The sequence below is a fragment of the Amblyomma americanum genome, chromosome 3 (genome assembly GCF_052857255.1).
Source record: "Amblyomma americanum isolate KBUSLIRL-KWMA chromosome 3, ASM5285725v1, whole genome shotgun sequence".
NCBI lineage: Eukaryota > Metazoa > Arthropoda > Arachnida > Ixodida > Ixodidae > Amblyomma > Amblyomma americanum.
The window spans coordinates 160,547,668-160,556,321 of record NC_135499.1 but is presented as its reverse complement, the minus strand read 5'-3'; positions in this window follow the sequence as shown (position 1 = coordinate 160,556,321).

Genomic DNA, 8,654 nt, shown 5'->3' with positions numbered 1-8,654 from the left:
AAGCAGGAGACAGGGGCGACTTGGGTGAGAAGCAGCTTGTGGGAACGCCAGACACTGGGAAGTGTGCAACAGCCTTGTGAATAAACCAGGACTGGCCTGAAAGCATTGCAGTAATTCCTTCAGTTTTGCGCATGAGTACGACTGCGCCTTGTAGCAAATAATCAGCTGTCATGATGAGGCAGAACAATAACCACAAGTGATTTCGAGCCAAAATAATTACAGGCGCTGAAATGCTCTCACGGTTCCAAGAAAAGTTTGCTCTCCTGTGTAGTACACTGCGAGGCGGTTTGAAAGTGATCGCTTAAAGCAATACTTGGCTGAATTGAAGTGCTCAGTAACAGCGTACTGTATCCAAAAAGGCTGCAAAAACACTCTAGTACCGCTCAAATTCTACTCACTCCGTCCTGCACGATGACTCCTGATCACCGTCGCACTCGAGATACCTGCCTACGAGGCCTCGCTGCATATCACCCTCGAATGGGTTCGAACCGCGCAATCACCATAGCCTAACACCGAACAGGTCGCTGTCTGCATACTTCGGAGGAACTTGCTGCCCGAGAACGCTGCCTAAAGGGTAATAAAAGTTGGAAATAAAAAGGCCCTCTTACTTGGCGTAGGTCGTAGTGTCCAGAAACGGGAGCTCAGCAAAGATCGGGTGCCGTGCACGAGGGAACGCGCGTGGAACGCGGGGGCTGGTCGCGAGAAGAACGTGCTGCTCGAGCTGCCGACAGAACAGTCGAAAAAAAAATACAAAAAATGAAGAAGAAAATGATTTGAAAGAAATCGAACGCCGAGATCCTGAGAGATTTTTTTTTTGTTTTTGCCTGGAACTTGGGTGATAGTGTATGCACGCTATTCAGAGGAAATACTTGTAATTGATAAAACTACCGGCAGAACTAGTCATATACTCGCACTTCATCGAATACTACAGACTACAACGAAGAAAACTACGACTGGCTACCGGACCTAATGTTATCAAGAGCTGACGCCACGGCGTGAGGCCTGCTGCAGACGAACTCCTTCCCGAACCTGCCCCAAAAGCCACAACTTCTTCCTGTCTGAATATCCCTCTCACTGCCCGTCCAGCACCAACACTCACCCCACTCTATACCACTCAATGGGAGAGGGTCTTAAACCTACGGTCCTAAAAGCAGAGTTAAACTTCTGTTACGAACATGAGGCTGGTAATTAATAGGACAGAAGCATATTAAGCTATTACAAGCACTTGCTTACGGTACCACGAAGAATGGTTTAGTCACAGCCCGTTACTGCGTAAGTGCGCACGATGAGGAGCAGGAGGAAGATGAGGAAACAACTTTATTGAAATAGGAATAAAAAAGAAAAGAAAATCAAGGCCTCATGTAAGGGCTCCTAACGCCCAGGAGCCATCTGGTGGCAGCTTCCTCGAGTGCCCGGTCGATCTGCCTACGCTTCATTCCTTGATCTCAGGACCGAAGAGTCAGGTGGGGTTGGGTATAGAGGCTACTGATTTGGTTGACTGGCACTCCCAAACGTGAATACACCAGCTGCCTCCTTCCCACATTGTGTGCACTTGTTCGCATGTAAATACGAACTGGTCAACTGTACAGAGCTGCGAAAGACGCAGTTACACAAGTGGAGCTGCTTAGTCTTGCCTTCGTACGCCGACGGTTGAGGGGAAGAGCAGGATGTCACAAAAATGGCTGGCGCTTTAGTATTGCCAAGCATGAAATATTGTGTGAAAGCACAGTTTTTTGCAGGCGGAGTCTACCGCCACGTAGCTGAAAGCCCGATTGAAGTGTCCACTGAAGCAAGGAGCCAGTCATGCGCGCCTTCAGCTTTTTCATCGTCAGTGCTAATGTGCCGAATGTACGTAAGCGGCCCATGCTCCAGAGCGGCGATTCTGCACATATGTTCTCAACGACAAGGCGTATTGCTCTAGTGCCTTGTTTCTGCCACAATGTTGTCTACGCCAACGCATGCAGCGCACAGCTCTCTGTTACTACCGCCGCATAGCTCAAAGCGCGAATATTAGTTTGATAGTAGCATTAATCGATGAAGATGATGATGTGCAGGGTACAGCGCAAGTGTGTGTTGCACTTCAATATGAGGCGTGTTCGGCTGCGGCGATAGCCTAGCGCTGTAGCGCAGTGTCCAGCGAAGCGACCTGTTCGCGACGTCGCGGGTTCGAATGCTAGTCGTAGATATTTATCTAAATTATGTCGATTTCCTTCTCATGGAACAAACCCACAACATCGCAAACCCACAAACACTGCAAGATCTTCGCGAACCAACAAACATCCTCAGATTTCGCTCGGGGTTTCTCCGCCGGAAAACTGAATTTGATCTAAAAGGCCCCGCCGCGGTGGCTCAGTGGTTAGGGCGCTCGACTACTGATCCGGAGTTCCCGGGTTCGAACCCGACCACGGCGGCTGCGTTTTTATGGAGGAAAAACGCTAAGGCGCCTGTGTGCTGTGCGATGTCAGTACACGTTAAAGATCCCCAGGTGGTCGAAATTATTCCGGAGCCCTCCACTACGGCACCTCTCTTCCTCTCTTCTTTCACTCCCTCCTTTACCTTTCCCTTATAGCGCTGTTCAGGTGTCCAACGATATATGAGACAGATACTGTGCCATTTCCTTTCCCCCCAAAACCAATTAAAAATTAAAAAAGGACTTTCCAGCGAAACCATGTACGCAGTATTGCTTTAGGCTCTTATGCGGTGCACGAAAGGAATGCGAGCAGGAGCCTTTCTCTCGAGTAGCGTGATACCAACGCTCGAAATTCACAGCCAGAATATCTGCTAAACAGAGGGTTGCATCGAGCGTCTAGTGCGACTACAGTTTTATATAAGCCATTCTCGCTCAAGACCACAATAACGAGCGGAAGAGCTTCGTGGCCACCACAGCCACGTGGTGAGCTGGCGCTTTTCATGCCACCGCGAACACAAGCTGAACAGTCTGTAGCAGCCACCAATTTGTTAGTAGTTGCGGTCAAGCCTTCACCTCATGCCGCGGGAAACCCAGAAGTTAATTTGCCCTAAAATACACGGCTTCACTTCAGCGTAAAGGTTATTCGTTTTATTGGCCCTGTGTCTGTGATTTAAGCTTGTGCCAATCAGTAATGGTAACCTCTTCAATGCATGCAACTTATTACGTGTTTCCCAAACTGTTTTCAATCTCTTCCTTCGCACAACCCGACTAAAACAGTTGCACTCTCGAGACAAAGCTTCAGGTCATTGCGCCTGGCTGCCTCATGTGTTGGAAGAAACTTGTTGCCCGCCCTGATTAGTGTCTTATGGCAAAATGACAGGAACTTTCGCCGAACGCATGCAAGTCGGGGCCCGCCCAAGGATTTAGTTACCATCGAAAATTAAAAAAAAACTATCATAGCCCAAACCGCACGCTCTGCGCAACAGAAACCTATGAATAGAGTTATTAGGCTTTTCCATCAGGGTGATGGTTTGCAGAAGTACGGCACGCTCACACGAACGCAGGTTAATTAAAAGGCACGCAGTTTGCCGCATGGGCATCAGGCGTTCAGAGTACAAAAAGAAATCAAGGCCACTGTCGCAGTGCGTTCAACCAAAGTTGAGCTGGTCGTCGAGTTCACAGTACAGTTCAGTGGGATGGGGCCGCATCGTCTTTGGATCATTCGCATCTGTGAAGAAAATTTCGCGTCGATGTCTTTTTCGGGAACGGTTGACAATGCAAAGAAATTATTTTTACAAATCCTAAAGTTTTGATTAGATTGCCTCATAAATAATTTAGATATATTATTTTTTCTGTGCCACGCAAATTGGTTTGCTTCCAGTTATTTTGCTTTCTAGCGGTAGGTTACACTATTGACACTATTTGCGCTTGGCTCTTGGGGCAAGGCGCTGGTGGAATTCGTTGTTCTGGGCGTTGATGGGAGAGCTTCAGTCAGAGCGGACACTGATGCGAGTGACCGCCTGCTCGACTAAGGATCGGATAGGCCGTCCGTGACCTCGCACCCGCTCCACCAAGAGGCGGGGAGGGTGGGGGGGAGGGGGGGCATTCGTATTAGAAGCTTGGGGTGCATGGGCGGCTGCTTTCTTCTCAATATTCTGAGCATACTGTTTAGTGAAATGTATCTGGATGCATTCCATTATTTTCCTACTGAGAGCATGTATCCTCTGAGTGAAGCTTAGTGTCGTTGTAACTATTTCATGTTGTTTAAAGCCGCTGCGGATACCGCGTAGATATCGACTTCTCTTACGAAGGCTATGTTATTTAGGGACTTCACCGCCTCTCAGCTAGCGTAGAACTCCATCCGGATCTGGTGGTCCGAGACGTATTCCTGGTATAGGATTAAGTATTAATTTTTTTGCTAGTAGTCGCTGTCCTTCCACTCTTTTCTGTGGCAGATGCGTCTGTAGAAGTTGAGCACGTCTTGGACTTGCACAACTACCGTTGGAGTTGCCAGCTTGCTTTACAATGGCGCACAGTTGTCTTGTTTGCAGTCATCGCCACGTATAACCACTGAGTAGAGTCTACATTTCCAGTGTCTGTTTGGTTTATGATGTTTAACGTTACAGAAAACTCGGGCTATGAGCGAGGCCGTAGTGAAGGGCTCCGAATAATAATGACCACCTGGGATTCTTTAACCGCACTGACATCACAGAGTATACGAGCCTCTAGCATTTTGCATCCATCGAAATGAGATTATCACGGCCGGGACCGAACGCGCGTCTTTCGGGTCAGCAGCCGAGCACCATACCACTGAGCCACCGAGTCCAGTCACCTCATTGTATACACGGCTGGAACGCGTGCAACGCGCGCCCTTTCGATGTCTTCTTTGCTCTCACTTTTCAATAAGTTCATTGTCTGTTCAGCTGTTCATTTATTGGACAGTTGAGATGGATGCATGTTTTGCCAAGGCCTTGATGGAAAGCAATGTGTTTCAATTCATTGTGTTTAGTGCACCGCCCATTATCGCCTCGTCAGTTGATAAAACCGAGCCTTTATTATTATCCTTGGTTGCGGTACTGAACAGACAAGACGTCTGGCCAACTCAGTCCGGGGCCCTCCTTTCCTAGCTCGGCTTTCGCCTTTGCGGAAATTGTCGCCAACGGCGTTTTCCTCAAGGGTGTTTAACCGACAGGAGAGGGTATTCCTAAGTATTTTTGCAAGAGAGCGTAGGACGCTCTTCAAATGCAGACATGTTATCTTACAGGCCTGGTGATGGTCAACCCGCACAGCTGGTGGAAGGTGAGGCTGCTTCGGCCGGTACGAACAGCACGTTTGACGAGTAATATTTCGTACCATTCTCGGTTCAATGAGTCATACCTTGCCCGGCAACGAACTTTTCCCGTGCTGAAGCTCCTAGCATACGAATTTACTGTTCTCACAGTTGATAATAGGTTCAAGATGCATGCGTCAGTTTGCTGCGCCAATTCCACAGAGAAATACAAGCACTGACACTTTAAATGCCCGCAGCCTAGGATGAAGCAGTAGCTGCACTTCATTGGCGCTGTTTTATGAGCACTGTGCACAGGCCCGTGTGCGGCTTTCACGAGAGCCACTTAGGAGGAGTGTGTGGCATCGGCGATGTTCCGCGTATTCTCCTTACGTGCTTTAAAAACTAAGGAAAAACATAGATTCGGATCGAAGAGAGCTTTCGATACGGCTTCTTTAAAAAAGACATAGCAAATGCAATAATAAACAAAATAAGCGTCAGTCGTTTCCTTTGCCCGCAGCTAGTCTACGAGCCACCCCAATTACAGTGGCTGACCTGATAAATGGCATCCCGGTTCGGGAATAGTGGCGACGATCTCGGTGAGCGGCCAAGGAAGTTCTGTTTAAACACGTCGGCTGCAAATAACGGACGGTGTTCAAGGCGGCTCGTCACAAAGCACGGCCTTGTTTGCTCTCACAAGAGGTGACTTTTGTTTATTCCATTGGGTGGTGTAAATTAACGCGCAGCGCTTTGCTGTTCCTTAAGAAACACATGGCCCTTTCGCAACTACCCTCAGAGCAAAAATCAGAAATCAAGAGCTTGCTCCTATTAGTAGCAGTTCGAAGCCGGGTGCATAGGCGGATTATGAGCCCTGCGTCTGAGTTCTGATGAGCTGCAGTTAGTTTTCAATACACGCTGAAGTGGGCCGCAATGGATTGCGCTGTGAATTCAGTTACGTGTCTGCAAGATGAAAAAAGAAGTGAGGAAAAGTGGAGGCAAATGTTTTCAGAAAAAAGGTATTTAATTAATTATTGTGATCGGTTTGTGAAAAGATATTCTTGGAAGTCAACTCTATGACTTAACTACGGCCGCAGACGGCGAACATCATTAACAAGAACAAGCATTTGGAAATTGGATGAAAAAAACCCAATCTCCACGTAAATAACAGCGGCTGTTCTTTATTTTTTAGTGTGTCTATGTGTGTGTGCCGCAGGCAAAAAAACCGTCGGGATCAATCTTTTTTGGTAACGAAAAACCATGGGAACAGCATTATCACTTTGCAATGAACATTCCACGCCATTTATAGACTTAATTTTCTGGACCTCTCGTGTATATCAAGAAGGTCAAAAAATCACCCAAGCAAGTATAGGAGTGAGAAATCAGAATTTTACTCTTCCAAGAAAACCCACCACTCCACAACATATGTACCAGGCAGTGAATCTAAATTTTCGATTACGCAGTGCTAGTTGCTCAGAACTACTTTAAAATGAACAGCGAATTATAGAAAGCAAACAACACTTGAAAAGAACAAACAAGCGTGACTAGTGTCGAAATGCCTTCCTCAAGTACAGTAACACAATAGAGAAGGAAATTAGTTACTAATACAGGACTATGTATATTTAAATACGCTTTTAATCGCAAATAGAAACACTCAAAGCTTTCACTGCCATACTGCAAGAACTAAATATCTTTAAAAAATGTAAGAAGTTGAATAGCAGGATGCGGTCCCTGAATTGTCGCTGGCTTGAGGCAAAGCAAACGCCGGTCTGTATTCTTCACTTAGGCCGGAAGCTCCTAGTTGACGAGATGGTCATGAATGATACCGTCATCACCTGTGAGAAGACGAAGACGGAAGCACAGAGTTAAGCGTCTTACAAACAAAACGAAAAACGAGCATGATCGGTAGAATAACATAGATGGGTGTAATTTTCCGAGCACAGGACTCCAGCGCTTACCATGAGGTAGTGAAGTCTAGTTAATATGTACATTTTCTCAGGATACAAAGTTCCTTCAGGTTATCTTGTGCAGGCGCAGCCCAAGCGTTTATGCGTCGCATAGTGTGATATGTTGCGCTTTAAGTGCGATGTTGCAAGTTGGTTATGAGGGACGCTGTGAAGAGGGGCTCTTGACTATGTCTATTTTTAAGGGTAAAGTGAAGTGCCCTGACATATCGCACAACACATGGGGATTTTCGAATTTGGCGGATATGGTCATTATAGTGCAAATCATGAACTCTAAGCTGTAATAGGCCCAAACATTAGGCAAGCAAATTTAAATGATCATCGTTTCTAAATGCTCGTAAGGACTTTAGTGTGTGTGTTAGGAGCAGAAGTCTTTAGTGTGTTCGGCCCTATTTTGTTGCTATTCCCATGATTCTGATGCATTAATTTTACCTTTTTTGCGAATAAAGAAAGAGATGTTCCGCATAATAGAAAGGTCAAGCCGAAACATCAAATGAAAAAGCAGTACTAAAACAAAACAGCACAAAAAGACCCGTCTTATGAGTCCCTAAAATGCTAAGAGTTTCATCATGCAGTACAAACACGATTGGAGACATCAAAGAGCTGGCAAGAGCGAGAATTGGATCAGTACCCCTTGACGCGGATCATCTTGAATGCTGTAATGAAAAAAAGAAAACTTTTAATATCGGGAAGCACACATCTGTATCATCATCTGCATCACTTTCTCTAACATAACTTTTTGGGTAGAATATTATACTGCACAGCGTTCAGTTCAAGGGATAGTAGATAAACTACACCAGAAACCACACACCGCTGCCCTTTGAGTATTGATTCTTGAATGACAATAAAGGGCACTGATCGCGTCAGATTTACCCAAACAAAATAACTACTTTGATAAACAGGCCAAAATTTGCCCGTAAAGATGTACATACTTCAGAGTGAAAAACAAAATTATACCGCATTGCGCACACGCTAACTTCGCACTGCAAAAAGAGTTCATTGAGAAGTACATTCTTCACAGCCCAGATTTCATCTACATACTACAGACTGCGATTATAAGCCTCTGTGCAGGTTAAAGCGAGTCCCAAAACGCTACAGTTGTAAAACTGCCATTCTTAAGGAGCGGAACCTTCGCGTTAACTGAGACTGGTGTTCATGAAAGAGTGAAACGCACAATTGAAAGGCAGAAAAATGGCGACTGCCATCGCACTCACTCTCCGAGCTCCATCCTCTGAAGCTTCGAAGGTTGCGGTATCGGTCTGAGGACACACAAAAGAAATGAAAAGAAGATAAATCAGGGTTAAATATATCGATAGCAATAACTATCGTACACATGTTGTTGTGACCTTACCCAACTTGGCTCCTCCTTGACATTTCGCAAGGCAAGAAAAGGAAGCACAAGCATATTTTAGGGACGCGTATGCGAATGTGTTCTACGTGCGCATATATACAAAGTAACAAAAAACAATTTTTTTCCTAGGACCGGAGGTACTTCTAGACACATGTGGGCTTTGTG